Raw genomic sequence first — 27,923 nt, 5'->3', positions numbered from 1 at the left:
TCTGCTCAATCAACAAATAAGGAAGGATACAAAGGCCACATCTGATCATCCATCTCCCATGTTGCTTCATCGGGCCCAAAGTGCTTCCACTGCACTTTAACTTGCTTGATTGGTTAATTTCGGAGCATTAGTTGTTTCCATTGTAAAATGCACTAAGGTTCTAGCTGGAATTCTCCCTCTGGTTCCACCTGCAATACAAACTAGTCATTCACATGATCAACATCCTGCACATAACTCTTAAGCAATCAAACATGGAAAACATCATGGAATTTCACTGTTGGTGGCAATGCAAGTATATAGGCCACTGATTGAATCCTCTCAAGGATCTCAAAAGGCCCACAATACCGAGGTGTCAACTTGGCACATGATCTAATCCTCAAGGATCTCCTCTTGGGTTTGATGCGCATGTACACATGCCCCCCAACCTGAAACTCCTTGAATGCTCTATGTTAATATTCATAACTCTTTTACCTGTCCTGTGTCACCTTCAAATTCCTTTTGATAACCTATGTTGGGTCCCTATAATACTAGTGATTACCCCATTACTATTATAGTTATACCCCTTATTTATATTGTTGTGCCCCTATTACCCCCATGTTGTTATTTCTATGCCCCATAGAATCCCTCTATTGTTATTTTTGTGGCTTTATAATATTATTGTTAGGTCGGCTGGATTATATTGTGACTGCTTAGACTCCTATATATAGAAAGAAGGTTTTGTCATTTGTATCATTCAAGAATTGTTCATTTATGTAATATAAAGGAGGTTTCCCCCTCAAAGAGGCTGAATTCTAAGGCGTTGATCTATCTTTTCTATCTTTTCTTGAGCTAGTTTCATAACATTTGGTATCAGAGCTTTGGATTCTAGGGTTTCGCTGCTCCAAACTGGTCATCGTGGCATTTTAGCTATAACTTTTTTCTGTGACGTTTCAGAAGTCGCAAAAAAAACCCATTTGATAAGAAATCACGCTGAACCTTGGGTCCGAATTTCAGAGCTTTTCGCGCGATATTTGCGGAGGTATGATCTGAGGAAGTTGGTCTTTTTGCAGACTCCTGAATTACATTCAAAACAGGTGACCTGGGGAAAATCGTCATAACTTTCTCTCTGGGGATCAGATTGAAATTTCGTAAGAAGGTACAGAAAGAGAACGGATTGTAGTTTCTTGTATGTGTTTTTCAGATTCAAAGGTTGAAACAGTGACTCGTGGTACGTCGTACAAGTTCTCTCTACTGAATTAGTCTAAAAGCAAGTCACTGTGGGAGATTTCACATAACTCTTCCTTGGAGAATCCAATTTGGGTCAGACTTGTGGCATTTGAAAGAGGACACAGAAGGCTACTACAAGTAGCAATTTCAAATTGGATGATCTGAAATTATAGAGATACATCAGATTCAATATCAGGCTTCTATAAAGTGAAAAAAGGTGTGCAGTTTTTTTTAAAATTTTTGTGTAAGCTTGTTTTAACGAAATTCAAAGGGCATAGTAAAGCATTATTATCGGTAACTGATGCCCCAAGGAAAGAAAATGCAAACACCTAGTAAGGAACCTGAAATCTCTAGCATGACTCATGAAGAAGAGGAAGAAATGCTACATGATATATCAAAATTACAAGAACAAGTGCAACAAATGTCACGCTCACAAAAGCTAACAGAAGCTAAGATAAGTGGTTGGAATCTAAGATAAATGGTGTGGAATCTAAGATAAATGGCGTGGAATCTAAGATAAAGGGCATGGAAGCTAAGATGGATGATTCGAAGACAAATTTGAAGAGAGACATGGCAGATTTGAAGACGGATTTGAAGACAGACATGGCAGATATGAAGACATATTTGGCAAATTTCCTACAAGAAATACTTACTAATGGTGAAAAGGTTGTAAAGGAAACTCATGATGTGAACAAAAGTAATGTTAATCATGATTCCATAGACGCTAATGTTGGATCGAAGACCCACCATATTCCAAAAATCGATATGAGGAAGTTTGATGGCAAGGATCTTGCCACATGGATATTACAGATGGAGCAGTTCTTCGATCTCAATAATGTGCAAAACACACAAAAGGTACGTAAGGCAACTGTATATTTGGAACCAAATCAGTTTGTATGGTATCAATGGCTTTTCTCTCGTAAAAAAATTATCACTTGGGCAATTTTTACGGAAGAATTGATAGCACATTATGAAGATACAAAAAGCAACACTTTTTTTAGCCAATTGATAAGTCTCAAACAAAAGGGTTCAGTAATGGAGCACATTGAGGAGTTCCAAAAATTGAACATAAGGGTAAAAGATATTACAGAGGAGCATAGGATTGATGTGTTCATAGGGGCTTTAAAGGATAATATCCAACATGATGTTCGCCTTTGGGAACCTGATTCATTAGAGAAGGCATTCAGGTTAGCAAGAAAAATGGAAAGCAAAATTATGGCAACCAGGAATCATACCACTCACAACTATAAAGATGGAAGTGTTGTTTCCCCTAGTCTTCCACAACCTATAAGGTTGACACCACAACAATTGGAAGAAAAAAGAGCAAAAGGGTTTTGTTACAGTTGTGATAGCAAATACACTAAAGGTCATAAGTGTGCTAAGAAGAAATTATTCTACATAGATTTTGAAGAGGAAGAAGAAAAGGAGCAAGAAAGGTCAAAAGAAGAAGATATACTCCAGGAACAAAGCCTAGATGAAGAACAAATAAATCCGACCATATCTTGTAATGCATTGGCGGGAATTACCACTCCTCAAAGCATCAAGATAGAAGGTCAAATCAAGAAGAAAAAGGTAATAGTGTTGATTGATTCAGGAAGCACCCACAATTTTATTCATTGTAGGGTAGCAAAAGAATTGAATTGCTTCCTATATCCAGCACCAGAGTGTCAAGTGATGATTACAAATGGAGGAACAATAAATTGCTCTGGAAGGTGCCATAATATCAAGCTATCCATGGGAGAATATGTGTTGACTAGCCCAATGCTTTCCATTCCAATGGGAGGTGCTGATGTTGTACTAGGAGTCCAATGGCTACAATCCTTGGGTACAATAGCTTTTAATTTTCAAGAACTTTTCATCAAATTTTCTACGGAAGGAAAGGAAGTTGAATTAAGGGGTATTGTAGGGAAACTAGGAAAGATAATCAGCTCTAATGGTATGACAAAGCTTCTAAAAAAGGAGCAAAGAGGTGTAATTGCACAATTATGTTCGCTAGATGTTTCCACATCGGAATCAACTATTTCTCCAGATCTTCAAAAAGTCCTGGACAATCATTCCAAGGTATTTGAGACTCCCAAAGGTCTCCCACCTATGTGTGATCATGATCATGCTATTCATCTGATTCCAGGAAGTGTTCCTCCAAACATCAGGCCATACAGATATCCCTATGTCCAAAAAAGTGAAATTGAACGTATGGTTGCAGAAATGCTAGAGGCTGGTATAATTCAACCAAGTCAAAGTTCTTTCTCTGCTCCAGTAGTATTGGTGCATAAGAAGGATGGATCATGGCGCATGTGTCCAGATTATAGGGAGCTCAACAAGCTCACTATTAAAGATAAGTTCCCCATTCCTGTCATTGATGAATTACTGGATGAATTGCATGGATCAATTTACTTCACCAAGTTGGATCTTCGTTCGGGATATCATCAAATCAGAATGAAGATTGAAGACATTCCGAAAATGGAATTTAGAACTCATGAGGGTCATTATGAATTTTTGGTCATGCCTTTTGGCCTTACTAATGCACCTTCAACATTTCAAGGTTTGATGAATTCAATTTTCAAACCATTCCTTAGAAAATTTGTGTTAGTATTTTTTGATGATATACTAATCTACAACAAGTCTTGGAAGGATCATGTTGAACATGTTGACAGGGTGCTACAACTATTGGAGGAGAAACAATTATATGCAAAAAGATCCAAATGTTTCTTTGGAGTCCAGGAGGTGGAATATTTGGGTCATATTGTATCTCATGAAGGAGTTAAGGTAGACCCTAGCAAAATTAAATCCATTAAGGAATGGAAAATCCCCACATCCATAAAGCATCTGCGAGGATTTCTTGGGTTGACAGGGTATTATCGCAAGTTTGTTAAGAATTATGGGAGAATAGCAGCACCTCTAACAACATTATTGAAGAAAGATGCATTTTCATGGACTCCGGAAGCAACAAAGGCCTTTGAACATCTTAAAGAGGTAATGTGCCAAGCACCGGTCTTAGCTACACCGGACTTCACAAAAACCTTTATTGTGGAATGTGATGCTTCAGGAAATGGAATTGGTGCTGTTCTAATGCAAGATGAAAGAACCATTGCTTTTGAAAGTCGTCCAATCAAGGGAAAGTTTTTATGAAAAGCTATTTATGAGAAGGAAATGTTGGCAATACCCCATGCACTTAAGAAATGGCGACCCTACCTAATGGGAAGACATTTCAAGGTAAAAACGGATCATGATAGCCTTAAATACTTTTTAGAACAAAGATTATCCTCTGAAGAGCAACAAAAGTGGGTCACAAAGATGTTGGGTTATGACTTTGAAATCATCTACAAAAAAGGGAAGCAAAATGTGGTGGCAGATGCACTCTCAAGAAAGGATGAGGATGTGGAAGCATTGTTGTGCGCCATTTCTATTATCCAACCAGATTGGATAAGCGAAGCAAGGGAGGAATGGAAGAATGATGAAGAAGTGTGGGCACTTATTCAAAAGCTACAACAAGATTCCAGTATGTCTAATACATTTAGCTGGAAAAATGATTCATTATGGTACAAAGATCGCTTATACCTCTGTAAGAATTCCCAACTAAAACAAAATATTCTTATGGAATTGCACACTTCTCCCTTAGGAGGGCACTCGGGATTTTTAAAAACTTACCACAATGTTAAGAAGGAATTTTTTGGGATGGCCTTAAATCAAATATTCAAAAGTTTGTGGCGGAATGTTTGGTTTGCCAACAAAATAAAGTTGAAACAATTAAGACACCGGGTCTATTACAACCTTTATCCATTCCAAGCCAACATTGGGAGGAGGTTTCAATGGATTTTATCACAGGTTTACCCAAGTCTGAGGGAAAGAGTGTCATCATGGTGGTAGTTGACAGACTTACCAAGTATGCACATTTTTGTGCATTATCACATCCATTTAAAGCCAGTACAATTTCTACTGCATTTATGGAAACAATTCAAAAGCTACATGGAAACCCAAAGATTATTGTAAGTGACAGAGATCCCATTTTCACTGGAAATTTTTGGACATAACTATTTTCTTGTCTTGGTACTCAGTTAGCTCATAGCTCATCTTATCATCCTCAATCTGATGGGCAAACTGAGATAGTAAACAAATGTTTGGAAGGATATCTTTGTTGCTTTGTATCTGATAAACGGACACAATGGGTCAAATGGTTGCCTCTGGCTGAATGGTGGTATAACACTTCCTTCCATACAACAACAAAAATGACCCCATTTATGGCACTTTATGGGTATCAACCACCATCTATCACATCATATTTAAGAGAAAATTATAAGGTTCAGGCAGTGGAACATCACATCGAACATCAACAACAAGTCCTCCAACTCTTAAAGGATAACCTCGTGTTGGCACAAAATAGAATGAAACAACAGGCAGATCAACATCACAGTGAAAGAAGTTTTGATGTAGGTGATTGGGTATTCCTACAGCTACAACCATATAAGCAAATGTCCCTAAAGCAAGCTAAGAAGGATAATAAATTATCACCAAAGTATTATGGTCCGTACAAGGTGTTGCAAAAGATTGGTACTATGGCATACAAATTGGAGCTTCCTACAACTTCTCGATTGCACCTAGCTTTCCATGTTTCATGTTTAAAGAAGGTTATAGGCGACAAGCTCCCAGTGCAAACAATATTGCCAGAACTTGATGAGGAAGGAAAAATTATATTGGAACCGGAAGCAGTCATAGAAACAAGAACTCAACAGCTACGAAATCGATCAATTTCAGAGTATCTTATCAAGTGGAAGAACTTATCCACTGAAGATTCCACATGGGAGGATGAGAATTTTATGCAGAAGTATCCAGAACTACTCAAGCGTTGAGGACAACACTTTTTTGAAGGAGAGGGGCATGTTGGGTCCCTATAATACTAGTGATTACCCCATTACTATTGTAGTTATACCCCTTATTTATATTGTTGTGCCCCTATTACCCCCATGTTGTTATTTCTGTGCCCCATAGAATCCCTCTATTGTTATTTTTGTGGCTTTATATTATTAAATTGTTAGGTCAGTTGGATTATATTGTGACTGCTTAGACTCCTATATATAGAAAGGAGGTTTTGTCATTTGTATCATCCAAGAATTGTTCATTTATGTAATGTAAAGGAGGTTGCCCCCTCGAAGAGGCTGAATTCTAAGGCGTGGATCTATCTATCTTTTCTTGAGCTAGTTTCATAACAACCTACATCTCCTATTCAATCTCACCCAACATGTTCGGTCCAATCAACACCCTACTCACTAGATCACTCCAACTGATAAGAGTATTACAACTTTTCCTGTAAAGAGCCTAAAATGGAATCATCCTCAAGGAATCTTGCTACCCATTATTATATACAAACTTCACAAGTGGAATATATTGTTCCCACTTCCTTTGATCATGCATGACATACATCCTCAACAATATTTTGACCCTCTCTATATTTCCATATGTTTGTGTATGATACACTGTACTGAAAGCCACCTCTATTCCCAAGCCTACAAAAAAATCCTTCTAAAACTTGGAAGTGAACTTGGCATCTCTGTCTCATATGATATTCTTGGGAACACCATCCAATCTCACTATCTCCCTGATGAAGATATGAGCTACCTCACTAGCTGGATTATTAGACTTAACTGCAATGAAGTGAGTTACCTTACTCAACCTGTCAACCAAAATCATAATGTAATCATGTTGCCTTGATGTCCTCGAAAATCCTGTAATAAAGTACATGGAAATGACCTCCCATTTCCACTCTGGAATCAAAATCAGTTGTAAAAAACTAGATGGATGTTTACACTATGCTTTTACCTACTGATAGTCCAAACTTCTCACAACAAACTCAACCACCTCTTTCTTCAAGTTCGACTAATGATAGAACTTATTAACCGCTATCAATGTCTTCTGATATATCGGGTGACTTGAATATGCCTTGACATGAAACTCCCTCAAGATAAGCTTCTTGAGCTCACTACTATGCAACATATAGATCCTATTCCTGAATCTAACCAAGTCATCTGCTATGAGATGATACTCCTCATCCCTATCACCTTCACCCTGCTGCAATCTCTGCTTTCTATTGGTACCTGTCATCATGATTCCCTACATGCAAGATATGCTCCTACAAATATGTCTCATAAGAACTCAATGCTGTAGTATGATTCGCCTACACTCTCCTACTAAGAGCATCTAGAACCTTGTTCTCCTCACCCTTAATGTATTTGATCTCAAAATCAAACTCACTAAGAGTAGCCAACCATGTAGCTTGCCTGAAATTCAGATTATGTTGGTTAAACAAGTACCTCAGTCCACTGTGATCACTCGTCAGAATAAACCTCCTACCAAGAAGATAATGCCTCCACATATTCAAGGCACAAATGATACTTTCCAACTCAAGATCATCAGTCACATAGTTCTACTCATGATCATTCAACTTCCTTGACTCATAGCATACCACCTTTTCTTCTTGCATCAATACTCCAACAAGTCCACTCTTGGAAGCATCTGTACATACCACAAACTCCTCATCAGAATATGTAATCTTCAAGACCAAAGAATTTGTAAGAAAATGCTTCAACTGCTCAAAACTCGATGCACACTCCTTTGTCCATTCATACTTCTTTCTTTTTTCACTACAAATATGTAATAGGATAGTCAATCCGTGAGAAGTTCCTGATTAACCTCTTGTAATAACTTGCTAGTTCCATGAATGATTTAACTTCACCCACATTCCTACGAGTTGGCCACTCCATGATAGTTTTAATCTTTTCTGGGTCTACTGCTATACCTTCCTTAGAAACAACATGCCCCAAGTAATAAATTTGAGTTTGAAAGAAACTACACTTACTAAGCTTGGAATACAAATGATGCTCTCTCAAAATTCTCAACACTACTGCCTGGTGCTCTACATGCTCTTCCTCCTTCCTAGAATATATCAATATATCATCAATCGACACTATCACACAATTGTCCAGATAAGGATGCAATAGACTGTTCATTAAACACATGAAAGTAGCTAGAGAATTAGTAAGACCAAAAGGAACGACCCCAAACTCCTAATTTCCATACCTGCTATGAAATGCAGTATTGCATATATCTTCTTATTTGATGCACACCTGATCATATCTTGATCTCAAATCAATATTTGAGAACACTGCTGCTCCCTTCAAATGTTCAAAAAAATCATCAATCCATGTTAAAGGATACATGCTCTTGATAGTCACCTTTTTCAACTTCTTGTGATCAATACACAATCTAAGAGCACCATATTTTTTCTTTACAAACAATATTAGTGCACCCCAAGAGGACACACTTGGCCTTATGTATCTCTTATCAAGCATTTCCTTAAGCTGCAACTTCAATTCCACCAACTCTAGAGTACTCATCCTGTAAGGTGCCTTTGATGTTGGTGTTTCTTTCGACATCAACTCAATAGAAAAGTCCATTCCCTATGAGGAGGCAACTCTGAAATCATTGATGGAAACACATTCTGAAACTATTGAAAAACAAGATACCTCTTAAAAACTTCATCATCCTCAAAATCTTTCCCTTCTTCTCTAGAAATATGAACTGCAAATAATACACATCCTTTTCGACAACTGTGGTGAGCCCTGGTATTGCACCAAGAGTGTTACAACTCCTAGGGGCTCCTCAACTCAAATTATCAACACAGGGTTCGCACAAACTTGGAGGTGACATTGCTATATGCACAATAGGCCAGATTATATTCATGCCACCCTTAGTCATGAAATCAGATCAAGGTTTTCAAAGACCATTCCTCTAATTCAACTATAGTGAAAGCACAATTGAAAAACTGATTCTTAACTATGAAAATGAAAATGCCATTTATTGAACTTGTAGATGCTAACTAAAATTACATGAAAGATAAATGGATAATCTACCTGCATAAGTAAAGATACTCTATCTTTCATGATTCATCAAATCAATAACCTATTTCCATTAACCATTTAAACTTCACATTTACTTGAAAATCAAATTTCTAACTTGTATCATGCATGTGAATGCAAAAAACACTATTTCTACCCCGTTTTGCAGTGATAAAAAGAGGTGGTTGGAGTGGTCTAGAAGATTCTCTTGATCATAAAATCACAAGCTGGGGTCATTATTCATCTTTACTAAGCTAATACTGAATTGGGGAGCACAACAAGTGGAGGAAAGTGGTGATATAGGGTAGCTACAAGTGCTGTTATAGGAGGTCCTGTATTGCTATATGAGGGGTTCCGAGAGACTTTTTATGGTGGAGATGGTGCCTTGAAGGCATGAAGAGGTGGATGAAGGTAGGAGGGAGTGAAGGAAGGCAGGAGAAGACTCCTATCTAAGCCCAAGACCTTTCATAGGTCTGTCCTCCACCAATACGAATGCCCACTGTGTCCTTATTTGTCTAAACAAAGTGACTACGGAAACAAGGTTTTGGGAGAAAAATTGAAGGGTGGAAGGATAAGATGGCGAAGTCTGAGTGGAGATGAAAGAGATGCTCTCCCATGAAGATCAACACAACCCTGCAACTAGCCACATGCATGCATCAAATGACCATTAACATAATGATATAAACTATGATGGAAAAGATGAGTTGAATTTGAATAAGATCTATTCTATGCCACAACACTATTCTGATCAATGAACTAAATCTTAAGTTGCAGAAGGTAAATATGAAGAAGGAAAACTAAAGTATATTTTTTTCTAAGAAATAATAAATAAAATGTTTTGGGATTGAGATTGTAAATCTTTCCAACCATTCTCCCAAAACAGAGGTGATATAGAAGCTTGCAATCACATGTTTTTGTAGCTTAACATCTACTGCAATGAAAGAAAGACATGAAATGCTTTAAACTAAGAACAAAAAAGAAATACAAGAGGGACCAAAGCCTTTGGTTTTGGCCCAAACCCAAGGGTTTCATCCCTCTAATACTAGCTCAGATGCAGCTTAACAACCAACTTCTCATTATTAGAAAATAGTAGTCTCACATCATATGAAAACAAATAATGACAATGTCAAGCCCTGGGCTCAATATCTACTCCTAGTTGAATAAAAAATTTGAATCCTAATGAGCCTTTCGGCTTTTTTATTTATATAAAAGGGTAGTTGATAACAAATCCCTTGAAAATAGAAGTGATTTCCTCCTTGATCTTGAAAATTATGGATATTTTACTCCTTGAGATTCTCATGCACTTGGAGTTACTCGACTATTAGTGGATTCGACCTTGTGAGTGAGGATTTGGTGATCTCAAGCTGAGTTAGAGAGTTAAGGAAGTGGGCAAGCCTCCCTAGATTCCCTCCTGATTGTCTTCATCAAGCCCCTGCATAGTAAATGCCTCAAAGATTCTTCTTTTATTGCAATTTAATGACATTAGGCCATATAATATTACAAAGACCTTTTACTCTTCTTACTAAGCACATTATAACAAAAAATGTGAATGAATGTGAGAAAATGATAGTTTTAAGGTTGGAGAATAGCATAATGAACTTCATGATATACCTATTGATGGGACTCATCATCACCCCCCAGTTGAATGTATTGCTCATCCTTTGAGCAACTTAGTCATCCACATGAAGCTCATTCATGGCCCTGGTGGCCTCTCTGACATACGAAGGTACCTCAGTTGGTGTGCCCTCATGTTGACAAAAACATGCATTTGTCTCTATCTCTATCCATACCTTTTTTTCCTCTGTTTGGTTCACTTCTTCTTATAAGCCCCACAATAAAGGTGGACTGAGTTTGAGTCCTATCCATTTGATTTTTAGTCTTTTCATGATTCTTTTATACAATCAGGTTCTTTCCAAGGCATTCCTTAGCCTTTCAGGAGAGTGATATTCTCTGATTTGTAGATTGTGGGGTAAGGCATACCACCTTCTTTGAAAATATTGTAGATTCTCTATTCCTGACATCCTAAAAGTGCGATCAAAATGTAGAATGTCTTGCTCTTGTGCTGCTATGTATCTAGGTGCTAAAACAATATCAGAGGTAATAATGTTATGATTGTCGATTATAGCTTTAGGGCTTACTAGCTCTACTTTGATATACAAGGGTTCCTTCTCTTTTTTTTCATTACCTTTTTCACTTCCTCAGTCCTTACCTCTTCATGAGTCAACCAAGATGATAATTCCATTAGTTGCATTTCCCCCATACTTGAATTTGGATCCTAGAATTTCAGATATGTTAGAATGAAATTGTGCATATAGAATTCAGCTACCTTTGCTCTATCTTCCATACTAGTTTGTTTTATAAAAATAAATAAACTGCCTATAGTCATGAAAAGGAAAAGATCCATATTGTGCTAGTATCTTAATTTGGAATTGAAACCACTCTTCCTTGAGGAAAAGAGCATAATATTTTGGTGGCTTCCTACAATGTATGACTTCCATAGAGAGACTTTCCATAATGGCAAGTCGTGTATCTTTCTCTTGTAGCTACTCTCTCAACTTTGTGTTTTCTTTTTGTAGCTTCTCACTCATAATTGACTCTCTTAGTCTCAAATAACTCAACTTCTTGCCCATTTTAGTGACTTTCTCCTCCATGAGGCCCACATCTTCTACATTCTTAGATTTGGCAATTTGCATCCACCTATGTGTTCTACCTCTCTCTATTTCCAACTCATAGAAGAGTGGGGTTGCAATTTTTTCAGGTATTATCCTTCATGTAGCGTATTTTTATGCTCCTGTAGCATTCTCTATTTCTGCTATAGTTGCCCCTATTTCTCCTGTAGCTCCTCTCTTTCTTCTTTCTCAAGGGAAACTTATGTCTTGCGTTTCTTAAAGGTCACTTCCTTGGTGGTGGGCCTTCTCTCATATGTCATAGGTGGTTTGATTCTCCCTTAGGAGAGGTAATCTCCTCAATTTTTCCTTCATTAGGCCTCACATCTCCCTTTTTACTGGGTGACTCCTCAATAATGATAAGGACCTTTGAAGGAGGTTGTGGTTTCCCCTACCTGATCCTTGTTTTGAAATATAGGGGACCTTGCCTCGGTTGCCTCCTTTTGGGTTTATTAAGAGTGCTCAAAGTGACCAATGTGGCAGCCACTTATTTCTCTAAATTCCCTAGAGAAAGACTTGTTTGATGTCATTGCTTCTCTTTTCCTTAGGATTTAGAAGTCTTCTTAGGGCTTCCTTTTTTTTCTACTTGTTTCCCTTCTTCTTCTTCCTTCAACTCTACTTATTCTCCCTTTGTTCTTATTGCTTATTCTTCCTCTGTTATGCCCGCCTCTTCTTCTTCTATTCTACCTGAATCTTCTTCTTCTGTTCTACTTGCCTCCTCTTCTTTTGGTTTCCCCCCCTACTTCTAGTGCTAGAGGCTGGTGTTTCTCCAGGTGTGATGGATTGGTTTTCAATGAAGATCTCCATGTCTATGTACACAAAATAAGTCTAGAGTAAAGGGTTCCTTAAGTGGCTCAATACATCCATCACAATTAACTTGACGAGGACATGGTGGGCTAAGTGTTGATCCCTTTTTTCCCTCACCTTCTGGATCACTTCAATGAGTGAGTACAAGAGGAAATGGGGAACACTAAGTCTTTGAGGGAGAGGCAATTTCACTTTGAATCTTAACTCATGAAGTAACCTAAAATGACAAGCATATACCACACTCAATCTCCCTTCACAAGATATATATTTGAGGATGTGATAAGCCACCTCATCCCAGGGGTATGGTAGGCTTTCTCTTCTTACTCCATTCTTATATTCTATGGGCTTCTCTTTCTGAATGAAGAAGTTCTTCCTGGCTGTCACACTTACTGCCTTCTCCTCTTTGCTCCATTGAACCTCCAAGGGTAAGGTGGTCACTCTACTTATTGTTTCAGGACTTAAGGAGATGGCCAATCCTCTGAAAACAATAGTGGCACTATCTTCCCCTTGAGGATGTAGTGCCATGGAAAATTCATGAGTGATATCATCATCATACCCTTTCAGTAGTTCAAATAAACCCAACCATTGATGTCTTTTGAAGATGCTCACTACTAGGGGGTTTTGGTGAATCCTCTTGGTGTTTGTGGGTTCTCTTCTATTAAATCCTCCCCCCATTTCTTCTACTGCCTCTCCTTGCTGTTACTTAGGTGTGGATTTTTTTTTAAAGCACTCTCAATTATGGAAACAATGTTAAATTCCTTTTTATAAGTGAGGGAGAATGATGCTAGAATTGATATCAAACAAACTCTTTTTCTCTACTTCTACACACAACAATTTCCAGAAATACCTCCTATTGCTCAAGTGTCTACTACAAGCTATCAATTTCAGGAAGAATTATCATGCAAGTGGATGGAAAACAAGGAAGGAGGATGTTACTTCTTTTCAAAATAGCTCTGTGTGTGCATGAGGGCTTGGAGACAATTTCAGGTCACTGTGGTTCTCTTTCACCCTTTAATTCCTCTTGTATCTCTGTCTCGACCCTCTTGTAACATATCAACCCTTCCTGTAGCTTCCTCCTATAGCACCTCTAGACAGGGTTCGAAACTTCTCGGTGGCACCATAGGTGGCCTGATAACAATATCTCATCCTTCCTCTAACTTCTTTTTTGAAATGAGTGAATGTGTAAATGAAGTTGATCCCAATACATAATATTATCTTTTTGGAAAAGGCTCGGATCACTTTGGTGACATGGCATATACACGAGTTTCCTTTTTTGGATCGTTGTGCCCACTCCTAGAAATAATTTCCCCTCTCTTCATGAGTATCACCCCACTCTTCGTGAACACCACCTCACTTTGAGTTGACATCTCCACATTGCATGGGTGACTAATACAAACTGAATTTTACTAGCCGAGGGTGGCCAAGTTCACTGGCCACCTCTAGCCTATTAAAACTCATTTCTCGATAATTACACATTTCATTCATTTTATGCATAGGGAAGAGGTGAGGGTTGCCTTAGCTGAGTCTACCTGTGGATCAAATTGCTGGAGATGGTTGCATGTTGGAGTTGGTCCATTTAACATCATGATCTTAGAGGGAGTTGACTCTTTTGCTTATTTCTTGTTCATGTCTTCATAACTTGATGATACCTTGAATGATAACTTTGCTATGTGTGTGTAGGTGCCTCCCTGATGTCTAAGTTGTTGCTACTGGTGGAATGCCTTCCTGAGGATGATGTGTCCCTTCTTGGTTGTAGAAATGGATCCATCATGCTTTCTATGGCTGAAAAAAAGGATCTCAGGGATTCTTGTTGTGACTGAACAAGCTACTACAGGAGGAGTTTTCTCCCTGTAGAAGTCATTTAATCCTCCCTTGAAGTCTTCATATTGCATGTTGGTGTGGAGGGGAAGTGATTAAAGGTGATGAGGACATGGTTAAAGTCATGAGGAAGTGATGTAGATGTTGGAGGAATAGAAAACAAGTATTTCTATGTTTTTTTAGAGGTAGGACAAAGTGGAAAATTTGAGCAAGTTTTGGCTAAATGGAATGGATGGGTGATGAAGAAATCAATGGAGGACCCCCCTTTATCATTTACTAGAGGAAACATGGCCTTATTTTCTATTCTTTCCATTGGATTCCCCTCTTGTAGCCTCACAGGATCCTCCTATAGCATTACAAAACCTCCTGTAGCAACACAAGTCCCTCATGTAGCATCACAAAGAGGAGGTAAAATTTGAGAGTCTGGTTCATTGGATTATGGAGAGAAATGGGTATGTGAGTCAAGAATGTTGAGATGAGGTGTATGCATGGAAAATTTTAGGTTTTTTCTTATGACCATAAAATATTCCAGCTGTGTGTAGTCCTGCAAAAGAAGAAGAATGTTAGCAGAAATGGTGTAAGAGCTCCTTCCATGTGTTTTTCTTTTCTCTCTCTTTTTTTTTTCTTGAGACAAGCAGGCTACCTCTATAGAGTTTTTCAGCGTGCATGCCATTACTAGGTGCCTCAGAGGAGGTTTTCACCTGGGGATATTTTGTTTTTATTTTCCTTTAATTTTTTCTCTTGGGTTGCCTAAGAAAGGTTTGCAACTCAGGAGTGGGCCTAAGATTCCTTATGGAGGTTTTCATCTAGGCCCTATTATTATTATTATTATTTTTTTATAATTTTGGTGGACTGAGGGCTATGATCCTCCCAATCACATTTAACTCTCCACTGATTGAACTAACAAATTATTCCTTAGAAAAAGGTTTCTTGTACAATTTCAACCTATGCCCATTGAAAAGTAAGGAAATCTCTTCCTCATAAATGGCTTTGATTTGAACATACCCATTCTCATGACACTTATTTACTAGATAGGGACCCAACCATCTTGTCATCAAATTCTCCTTGAAATGCTTAAATCTAGAATCATACAATAGGGCCCAATCTCCTTCTTGGAAAGTCCTTTCTCTGATGTGCTTATCATGCCAAATATTCCTCTGTAGTTGGATTACCTTAGCGTGTAGGAGATATTGCATTATGAATTCCTCTAGAACATTGAGTTCGATAAACCTTTCCTGTTTTGTTGAAGTGAGATCCACGTCTCACTGAGCTGCCATACTCAAAGTATTGTACTCAAATTCAATAGACAATAAGGCCTTCTTCCCATAGACCAACTCAAAGGGAGTGAACCCAGTAGTGGTCTTCTAAGTGGCGTTGTAGACCCAAGTAGCTTCTACAAGTCTGTCTACCCAATCTATTCTGCTACTGCTAACAACCTTTGTAGGAATGTTCTCCAATTCTCTATTGGTGACTTCCACCTGCCCATTTTCTTAAGGGTGATAGGTAATATATGTCTTGTGCTTGATGTGGTGATGCTTCATAAGGTCTTCACTAAAACTTGATGTAAATTGTGCTCCTTGATTAGAGACTAATTCCCTTGGAAAACCAAACTTGTAGAAGATATTCTCCCTTAGAAATTCAACCAAAAATTGCTCAGTTGCTTCTTTTACTACTTTTGTTTCAACCCATTTGGTCAAGTAATCAGTGCACACAATGATATACCTTTTCTATCTTGATGGGGGATCAATAGGCCAAATGAAATCCATGCCCCACTTTTCAAATGGATCTAGAGTCACTTGAGGTTGTAAGGGCATCTCATCCTTGGGTGTTGGCTTACCCATCCTTTGACACTGATCACACCTGGTGGTGTATCTCCTTACATCTTGATGTAAAGTGGGCCAATAATAACCTGATTGTATAACTTTGAAGGTTTTCCTCTTAGCAGCAAAGTGGCCCCCACAAGGCCCATCATGGCATGTTGAGAGGATGTCAAAGACCTCTTCTTCCCTCACACATCTTATTAGGATTTGATCTGACCCCAATATGAAAAGGTTTCCCCCAATCTAGGTGAATTTGGCACTCTTCCTGACAAACTTGATTTTCCTTGGAGGATAGGTTAGGAGGGAACCTACCAAAAACCAAATAGTTGGCTATATCAATAAACCAAGGAGAAAGCACTGAGATGGAAAATAGATGCTCATCTAGAAATTGATCGTCTATCATCTCTTCCTTTCCTATAGGCATAGTTAGTGTTGACAAGAAATCTGCAACCACATTCTCCTTCCTAGGTTTATCAACAATAGTTAAATAAAATCACTGTAATAATAACAACCATCTAATTATCCTAGCATTGACATCGGGTTTATTCATTAAATACTTAATGGTTGCATGATTAGTGTGAACCAAAGTTTGATAACTAGTGATATAATGCCTGAACTTGTTTAGGGAATGAACTACAACCAATAGTACTTTTTCGGTGACAACATAATTCAACTCAACTTTAGACAGATTCTTACGAATGAAATAGAGAGCATAAGGCAATTTGTCTTCCACTTATACTAAGGCAACCCCTACAACTTTGTCTAAGAAATCTGTGTCTATATGGAAAGGTAATGCCTAGTTGGGACCCCTAAGGATGGGTGTAGTGGTCATATTTTCTTTTAGTATTTCAAAGGCTTCTTGATAGTTGCTTGTCCAACAAAAATATGAATCTTTAGCCAAAAAACCAAACAAGGGTGAAGCCAGTTTGCTAAAATATTTAATGAACCTTCTATAATACCCAACTAATCCAAGGAAACTCCTGACATCTCTTTGATTTTGAGGGATAGGGACCCTTTTGATGATGGAAATCTTGTTTGGGTCAACCTGTATTCCCTCCTTGGATATAGAATGGCCAAGGACAGTCCCTGCATTCATCAAAAATTCAAATTTCTTAGGGCTCAATGAGAGATTCATTTCAATACATTTCTTCAAGACTTTCCATAGATTGGAGAGAGATTCATGGAATTCACTTCGATAAGGAGTGAAATCATCCATGTATATTTCAACATAGTCATGAACAAGTCTAGAAAAAATACTCAGAACTTCCCTCTGGAAAGTAGTAGGGGCATTGCATGGAAGAACTCTATAGGAAAAGGTATCCCAAGGACATGTAAATGTGGTCTTATCTTGGTCTTCAGGGCTGATCTGGATTTGGTTGTATCCACTAAATCCATCCATGAAGGAGAATAATTTCTTCCATACAAAGCCACCTAGGACTTGGTCAATGAAGGGCAAAGGAAAATGGTCCCTTTTTGTAGCCTTGTTAAGTTTCTGGTAATCAACACATATTCTTCACTCCCAATTCTTCTTGGGAACTAAAACAAGAGGTGACACCCACTCACTTTCTGAAATGGGGTATATAAACTCTGCATCCAGTAGATTTTGTAATTATTCTTTCACAATGTCCTTAAGAGCCGGGTTCATCCTTCTCTGGGGTTGGCACACATGCTTGCATCCTTCCTTGATGTAAATATGACGAGTACAAACTGAGGGATGCACACCTTTCATTCCCTTAGAATCCCAAGCAAAATAATCCAGGTGTTGTCGTAGTACATTGCACAATTTTTCTTCCTATTTGGCCGAGAGAGAGGGGTTGATAGTTAAACTCCTGGATGGGCCAAACTCTACAATATTGACACGTTCTGGACTTGAGTCAATAGAGCATAGTTTAGTCCAAGGAATACTACTATATTATTTCATAAATAATCAATTGGTATGGGAATGGGAGGCTAATTCTGAAGGATATGGCCAATAAGGTCATCTTCATCAAGCCACCCCCCTCCTGTAGTAGTATCTAGAGTGCAGACTGGGTAGGGGGTTGTATGATACAATTCATCCTCTTCCTCGTCCTCTAACCATATGGGTAAATCATGTTCAATAGAAGGTTGAGCAGGAGGATACAACACAAGTTGTTTGGATAAATGTCCATTCTTGATAGTCATGTTCCCAACCCTACAACTAATGTAGGCATCAACAGTGGCCAACCAAGGTCTTCCTAAGATGAGAGGATAGCCATTAAACTTGGTTTTGGGCTAGAGGACTAGGAAATTAGTAGGGTACTCCTAGGAGTCAATGGAGACCATGACATCCTCAATAATTCCCTCAGGAGCTACTATGGATCTGTCTACAAGCTGCAACATTATGGTGGTCTTTCTCAAAGCCCCTTGGAGATTGAGCTTCAACATGGTTTCCCTAGTCATCACATTGATTGCAGCCCCAAGATCAATCAAGGTATTAGGGACCATAATGCCATCAATGTGCACATCCACTACTGGGCTACCAGGGTCTAGGTATTTTGGGGAGATCACCCTCCCAAGCATCAGATCAGATAGTTGTCTAAAAACATTGATGGTGGGGGTATCCTTCTTCTGATCCCATGCCTTTTGAAACATTTTTATTTAATAAGCCTGTTGTAGATGGGAAAATCTTTAATGGCCTAGAGAAGGGGTATCTTGAAACATACATTATTCAATTCTCCTAGAAGTTCAACCTCTTCTAGGGTGTTCTGTTTAGGGTGGATCAACCTTTCAGGATAAGGGGGTGCATTGACTTGAGGGACACTCTCTTCCTTCTCTCTTTATATCTCTTTAGGTGGAGAAGGTGAGTGATTATCTGGGAGCACCCTCCGAGACCGAAGGTTGATTTATTGGATTTCCAAAGCATAGGAAGGATAATATGTTTCCCCACTATAGACCTGTTGTGCATGGTTATTGTTTCCGGTTCAGATTAGGTTGAGCAGGAACTTGAGGTTGCTTAGGTGGAGTAGGATGAGTTAGGTGTGGTTGAGGTTGGGGTGGAGGTAGTAAAGCAGGAGGCTAGTTTGTTTGAGGCCTCCACCCTTGTGAGGGGTTGCTCCATTGGGAAGATGGGGTGGATATGACTGAAAAGGATGGTTGATAGGTTGAGGAGGGTATGGAGGAGAATAAGGCCAAGGAGGAGGTTTGGACCATGATGGATGAGTGGAAGGGTATCAAGGATGAAAATGTGCATTCTGACTTGAATTGTAGTGAGGATAAAGTGCACCTTGCATGCCTTGTTGATATGTCTGAGGTCCTGGTGGCCTCCTTTGGTTAATGAAACACAGTTTTTCTGACGCACCCTCTACTCCACCATGGTATACAACTTTTAGGCCTAGCAGAGATGGAAATTTTTCTGTTGCATGATTCTCTACACATACGAGGCATACTTCTATAACATTTAGTGGGCATTCATTCCTATGATGTCTTTTGTACATCTAGGGCAAAAAATAACTAGTTCCCTTTTTGCTTCCTCTTGTTTCCTTTTGATTTGCATAGTATCCATTTGTAGGGAAAAGGTGTGCAACATTTCACTCATGAAATCCTCCAACATATTCCCTATTTCATGCTTGATGGCTATTGTGGAGGGAGAGGAACTGGCCAAGTTTTGACTAGACCTACCTTTATTCCTAACAACCCTAGAATATTTTCTGTATTCAAGCTTCTGTGATCCATAATGAATTAAGCAAAGCCTTTTGGTAGAAATCACATAAGAGAAATTTTTGGCCGACGCGTTTCGAACCAACAAGTGTGGTTCATCATCAGGACTAGATGAAGAGGTAGACCATGGAAAAGGCTTAAATATAGAGCAAAGTAGAGACATAATTTCAAGTAATGACTATATTTGAACAATAATATTTAAATTATGATATTAATTTATTAATATATTAAAAACAAATATTATTCAGTAACGGCTATATTAAACGGCTAGTTTTTGAAAAAAATATTTAAATAATGATATTATTTCATTAATTTATTAAAAATATTAATAGGTAATGACTATATTAAATGACTAGTTTTTGAAAAATAATATTTAAATTAATTTATTAAAACCAAATATTACTAGTTTTCGAAAAATAATATTTAAATAATGATATTAGTTTATTAATTTATTAAAAATATTAATATGTAATGGCTAGTTTTTGAAAAATAATGTTTAAATTAATTTATTAAAACCAAATATTATTAGTTTTTGAAAAATAATATTTAAATTGTGATATTAGTTTATTACTTTATTAAAAACAAATATTAATAAGTAACCGCTATATTAAACAACTAGTTTTTGAGAAATCATATTTAAATTAATTAAAAAAAAATCAAAGTCAAACTTTAAAGGGGAGCCAAAAATTAAAAAATGAGTCAAGACCCTAATCGAGACAAGATCATTTAATAATTACTTAATGGAAATAAAATAAACTAAATTAAAAATAATTAATGAAAAATAAATAAAATAAAACAAAAATATACACAAGTCAAAAGAAAATATATATAAATAAATAACTAAAAATAAAAATAAAAATAAGAATAGAAACAAATATATATATACAAAGAAAAGTAATCAATAAATAAAACGGGGTCAACAATAAAATATGGGGCTGAGGCCCATTAAACAAATAACAAAAATACTAAAAGGAGTTAAGAACGAATAGGATGATAAAATACATAAAAACACGAAGGATCAAGAAAATAAACTCTAATGAAGAATAAATCAACAACAAATACTATAAAAAGGACGTCAATACCTACATAGATAAACAAACAAACAAAATAAATTACAAAAAGAAGACTAAAAAACTAGGAGGACAGGACAGGGACCCAACTTCTACTAATATTCCAACCATCATCTCTATTCAAATTATTGGGTCTTTTTTCAATTTGAAGGGCCTCCCTCAATTTACGATGATGGAAATGACTAATGCTAGCAACGACTTGGGCCTCCTCAATGCATATGTGATGCTTAGATTTATCTGCATGCTCTGCCAAAGCAGAGGAGTGGATCCTTCCATGCTTGATGTCAGCAGCATGCTCACAAATCCTTTGATTAATTGAGCGATCAGTCTCACCAATGTAGGGAGTCCCACAAGAGAATGGGATAATGTAAACACCCTTCATATTCTTGGGGTCCACTGGGTCTTTTACAGATCTAAGAGAGTTCCGAATGGTATTTAAAGGCCTAAAGGTTGAACCCACCTTATGCTTCCTTAGGATCCTTGCAATCTTGTCAATGATCCCTTGGATAAAAGGAAGATGAACACTAGAAAATCGATCCTTGGTATCTTTCTTAGCACTAGGACCTTTTTCAGCTATGAGGAAAGCCTTAGTACATTGGTTTCTACTATACCCATTATTAAAGAAAAAACTTAGGAGATGTGCTTTCTCTTCATTGAGATGGTTCTCATTAGAAACACTTAAAGCTCTAGTCTTAAGGTGTTGAGAACACCAAGATTTTGAGCTGGGAAATGATGAGAATTATCATGAAGATATTGTTCCGTATGAGTTTTCTTATGAAATACCTAATGAGAGAAAGAGGCATCATCATTCCTTAAGAGGATGACGTCAAGGAAGGGCAGACTATCATTAAATTCAAATTCCATGGTGAACTTTATAGAACTAGATTGATTGTTAAGATGGAGGAAAAATAGTTCCAACTTTTCTTTACCATGGGACCAGATGACACAAGTGTCTTCCACATCTTAGGCAAAAGACGAGAAGAAACTAAGGCCTTTGATTCAAAATCCTCCATGAATAGATTAGCTACCACAGGGGAGAGGGGCGAACCCATCGTGACACTACAAGTCTGCTCATAGAATTCCCCATCGAATGAAAAGAAAGTATAAGTAAGACAAATACCAACTAAATAAGTCGTATTAGGATCTGTGATGCACTTGACGAATTCGATGGCCTCGTTAATAGGGATATTAGTGTAGAGGGATACCACATCGAAGCTTACAAGCTTGTCATCTGGATCAAGCTTGAAACTCTTAAACTCATTAACAAATGATGCAGAGTCCTTGATGAAGGATTCTGTATGGCTAGAAAGGGGCTTAAGTTTCTGGGCCAAAAATTTCTCTTATGTGATTTCTACCGAAAGAATTTGCATAACCCTAGAATAATTATTGAATACAGTTTTGATGTCATCATAAGGCAATTGCTAGGTATCTCCTCCAGATAGCATGTTGAGGTTTTCCATTACATCTTCCCTGATCCCTCAAAGAAGAACTAGCTTGAGTGACTCAACATCAAGGGTACAATTGGCCCTCCTATAATTAAGTTGAAACCTTTCCTCATAGTCTTCCAAAGATTCATCAGGTCCAAGGGTCATCCTAAATATTAACTCCTTTGTTTCTTTGAACCTACAACAATCTCGATATTTATCATTGAAGGTTTGTTGCATTTGGGCCTAAGTGGTGACGCTGCCTCCAAGTAGACTCATAAACTAGCACAAGATTACATCTTTTAGGGTAGAAGGAAACAACTTCAACTTCTTCTCATCAGAGGCATAGTCACAGGTCCTACAGATAACAACAAACTCAACCATGAAGGTGTCAAGATATTCAAAGGTGAGGCCATGGAAATGTGGAAGGGAAGTAGGGCTTATACTTTTCGTCCTAGCCTCTCTGTTGATTTTCTGGTAGGGAATAGTTCATTGTTCTGGTTTTCAACCATGGTTTGGGTAAGTGAGATGGGTTCTTATTCTTCCCCAATAGGTTCTTAAAAAATTTCAGGTTACTCACCTAGAGGGTCTTCTAACTCCCCTGTAGCCAGAGAGGGAAGGTCATAGTCACTAAAGAAGAATGAAGGTTGACTGCTTGAGGGTGTGGGAGTTTTTGGCAAGAATTTTCCTTTATTATCCCCAATCCTACGAGGCATGAAAGGACTTTTTTTTTGAAATTTTCACTTTTTCAAATCAACAAGACTAACATAAAACATAAAAACAATGCTCAAGCATTAACAATACCTATTTAGACACCTCCCCCTAAATGACGCCAAAAAGTGGCGAGCCTTGGTAGTGCACCAAGAGTGTTAACTCTCCCAGGGGCTCCCCAACTCAAATTATGAAGTTGGGGTTCATACAAACATAGAGGTAACAGTGCTATATGTGTTAGATTCAGTTAGTTTATTATTAATCGAAGGTCTTTGAAAATTCAAAGTTTTTCTGTCATACAAAGGGTCAAAACTCACAAACTGTTTCACGGTTATGAGTTTGACTAACCACTGCCTCAAAAGTCATTATGAAAGTGGTTTTCATTTGGTCATCAAAGTCTTAATATTTAATGGGAGGAGGTGATTGAGTCTGAGAGTTGTCATTAAGATTTTTGAGTCAGGGTTTGGGAATTTTTCAGAGTCGTTTAGCTGAACGATGTGTTTACAATCAAAAGGAATGATGTCAAAGAAACATGGTTATAAAAGTTAAAATTATATCCCTCTTCTCATATCATTTATTCCCCTTATGATTTACTCCCTATTTGTTCCCTTAGCCCTACATATTATTTTCCCTTATCCACTTATCCTTTCGAATTATTCCCCATTCCAAAGCATCCATGCTACCCCTTATTCCTATATAGGCCTAAATCCCATTTATCCTAATCCTAAGTCCCTTTTAATCATAGGCCTAAATTCCTCTACTAGAACATCATTTCGTATGATGATTAAAACCCACCCGAATATATTATACACTCATTCGATCATCATACCCACATCATTATCCTAAATCCTATCACGCCCCCAAAGTTTAAAAAATGATTTCTTTTTAGGTGGACCGCTGGTTAAACAACAGGTTTAATTCCGTCATCACATATTTTGAATCATTTTGAAATCTCTCCAAGAGGGCACCATTTTGATTGTTTCTGATCACATGTGAATGAATTGGTGCGTCGTGCAAATCTCTGAGGAATTGGTTACACATTGAAGGAAAATATAAGAGAGTTTAAGGAATTGTGCTGCGCTGTTGCTACACAAGATGCTACGAAACTGCTATGCAGAGTGTCCCTGGAGCTACTATAGCTCATACATATCAGTTTTAGCGTTGAGAGAGGTAGGAGTCAGATGCCCTATTTGTGAATTTGTTGCTCAACAACCCGATTAAGCACAATAAAGGTCTTTTTATTCTCTTTTTCCAAATACTTGCTACGCATACCTTGCTTATTAGCCACACACACAATCAATTTTTATGTTAAAGCCATGTATTGTTGAAAAGGAAAAGTGACCATCACGAAATCCTGGGTGGTTAGGGTAAATTGTGGAGAAAAATAAAGTGTAAGCCTGCCCTGTCATCACTATTTCATACATATGTGTTGTTGAGTCTGCTATGTCACACTTGTATAGCCTTGTACTCTCTGATTTGTACACGCGGCCTTCCATAAAGTTTGAGTCGAGCCTGTGAGGTATTAGGGTTGATGGCTCCCATTACCAACAAAAAGGGAGGGGACATAGTACGTGTTGAACCCAACACCTCAAACCTCATAAATTCCTCCCCAACCAATAGAGTTTCTTTCGAGAATGCTGGTTACATTCCATTTTGTCAGAAAATCAAGAAGGTGGGTCACAATACCGGATTGACAAGCCTTTTTGCTTGAACCTCCATGATAATAAGGTCAAGTTAGGGAATGTGGAGATTGTTATTACAGAAAAATTCATTGTAGATGCTACAAGTCTCCCCACATAAGGTGAAAAATGGTTCAAAGGAGATGAACTTGACATTTCAGCCTTTACACAGTTTTCAATCTTGAGTAGAGTGATAAGTTTGCTACAACTTTTCCCACCATCTACCTGCAGGACTATTACAGTGAACTATTAAAAGTCATCCAAAGTTATTTCACATGTGAGGGTAGATTCAATAGGGTATACCAGTATCATCTAAGACTCATTAACACTTCATAGATAAGAAACCTATGAAATTTCCCTTTTTCTTATTGAAAATTTTGGAAAGGATGGAAAGAAAAGTTCAAATGTAGAAAGATAATCATATGTCTAGTCTTTTTCATTTCTCTCTCATAAAAATCTTGGTCAAATTTGCAGTTGATAAAAGGAAGATTTACTGGTCTGATTTCTTGTCTAACATTGGTTTATTGCCACAAACATAATCTTCATTAATAAATATTTGTGAGGAGGAGGAATTTCATGACTAAAAGAGAAGAAGGCTACTCATTCAATCAAAGAGGCCAAGATAGTTGAAGAAAAAGATGAGAAACCTAGTAAAAAGTTCAAAGGTAAGCTCAAAAAACAGGGTAAAAAGCAGGTTTCGAAAGACAAAGGGAAAATTGTAGAAACCAAGGTTCAGGCGACGTCATCTCAGACCACCAAATTTCAGGTCAAGGTAGAAGAAACAATTAAGAATGAAGAGTTCATGATGAGACCTAGGACTAGGTCAAGCACAAAGAATAATGTGGAGGGGACATACCCTCAAGTAGTTGTTAAAATTTCTGAGGATAGAAAGGAAGGAAAACAAGAAGACAACAAAGAAGAGGAAGTGAAGTAGGATGATCCAATCCAGTTTGAGCAAGGAGAAGACATAATGAATTATGAACAAGACACCATACACTATGAGGAAGAAGACCCTAAGGTGGTCAATATGAAAGAAGCACTTTCCAAATATCATATGAAGTTAGCAATCTTGAAGAACAAAACCAAAGACCTTAAAGAAGAAACCCAACCAGTAGATGAAAAGGTAGAATCACCTCCTAAAACCGTTACTAAGAGGAAAGGCAAACATGTCTCATTTGCTGAACAAGCCAAGGAGATTGTAGTGGAATCCAGTGGACCTTCAACAAGAGCATCCAAATCAAAACTCAGCTATGTACAATAGTTGAAAAAGGTTGCTCAAGCACATGGAAAGCCACATTTTTATATGTCGAAATAATATTAGAGATTCCTAGAAGAGCTGAAGGAAAGTCAGGAACAAATCAAGAGGTTCAAGCAAGCAAATCAGAGTTACAAGAGATCTGTGCAACATATTCTTGAGAATTGTGAGAAAGAATTTCGTGAGGCATCCAAGGCCCTTGAAAAAGGTAATCATTTTGTAAAATGGTCCATTCCAGTGAGGAGACAATGTAAAAAACTCTATGTTAGGAACTAGTGCTGAATGCAAAGCTGAGGAGCATGAAAAAGAGTTTGGACAAGGCATGGGGATTGGTAAAGAAGTATAAGGAGGCGTCCAAAGCACCTTCATCTGAAAAAGTGAAAAAAATGAAGCCTACGTCCATGACTAAGTAAAATATCCTCAACCAGTACCCATTGAACAAATTGACCTCACACCTCAAACTTCAAAGACCAAAGCTTCCACCAGAAAGACTTCTTGCAAAAGGAAGAGGAGGTAAAGGGCCTTTGACTGAAGCCTACATTTTCTGTTTCAAAATTAAATTTGTAGATGCTTTTTGGTTGGTGAAATGATGTGGTTCTCATGTTTGGAGTGGCTTATACTAGTATGATGGTGTTTTGTAAAAATTGGAGACATTTAAAGAACAATTTTGGAAAAGGCACTACGTAGGTGCTACGCAGTCACTGCGCAGCCGCTGTGGAAGCCATGCCTGTAGATTTGCACGTATGTTGGGAGGAAGGCACTTGTCATAGTTTGAAGATATGAACATGGAGCATGTGTGGCATCCAAATCACTTCTTCAACAACTAGCCACATGTCAGTTTTGAAAGCAAAAAGTGTTCACCAAGTCACTGCGCAGTCGCTACCCAGTGAGCACCACCTGGCCCTTCTTTTTATTGATTTATTGCGCTCATGAAGATATGGATTTCAGAGGTAGAAATATTTATTTTAGACATTTATTTTTCCTTATTTTAGATAAAATTATGAATGTTGGCTTTTTTTTCATTTAAAAAAGAAAAGGACTCAAAACAATAGAAAAAATTTCCACTTTTTAGATTTTGGTTTGATCCTCTATTGGACCAGTGATGCAATGAACTTAAACACTTATCATATTTTATGTATGGTCTATTTAAGATGATTAATAGATATGAAACAATTTTTTGTTGGTTTCAATATTGTTGGGAGCTACTGCAGTATTATGCTGTGGTCTGTGTTAAATGAGTAGCTTTGATGCTGAAGAGATTCCAGTTATATTGCAGAGATTATTGTGGTATGAATATTTTGAAATAGTTATCCTTTAGTTTATATGTAATATCCTTTATGCTGTCTTCTTGATATGCTTTAAAGGTGTATGGAACAACTATGCTTGAATTCATTTTACATGCTCTTATTTAGTTGCTCTAAAATGTTTCAGTTGCAAATGAAATGTTATACCTTTGAATGCTTTGTCTTTTCCTCTTGATATTCATTCATCCAAGTGGCAGTAATTAAATGTATTTTATTCTGCCATTATAGATGAGTTCCTTAATATTATTATTATGCTATACTTCAAATTGCCTTCCTATTTCAAAACTGTACTAGTCAAGCCTCTGCACATAAAGTTGGTTGGGAAATGCATAGTCATGATCGACCAGGAAGGCCATGATCACATTGCATTAGTTTCCTTAGAATCTTATACCACCCCTAAATCAAAATTGAACACTTTCCAGATGTGTTATCTGTTGAAGTTTGTTTTTCAAAGTTTTTATCTTTGAGTTTGCTCAGTGAGGGAGCCCCCTCAGGTTGAAGAGGACTAGTCTATCAACCGAAAGAGGTCTGGGGTTACCTCTGCGATCCTTTTACCTTCAGCCTAAAATGAAATCATGGAGTGCTAACATATTTGC

The sequence above is a fragment of the Pinus tabuliformis genome, chromosome 5_1 (assembly GCF_031772625.1).
Source record: "Pinus tabuliformis cultivar Carrire ecotype Pingquan chromosome 5_1, CPIR1, whole genome shotgun sequence".
In the NCBI taxonomy this organism is placed as follows: domain Eukaryota; kingdom Viridiplantae; phylum Streptophyta; class Pinopsida; order Pinales; family Pinaceae; genus Pinus; species Pinus tabuliformis.
Note: the sequence above shows the minus strand (reverse complement) of the source record.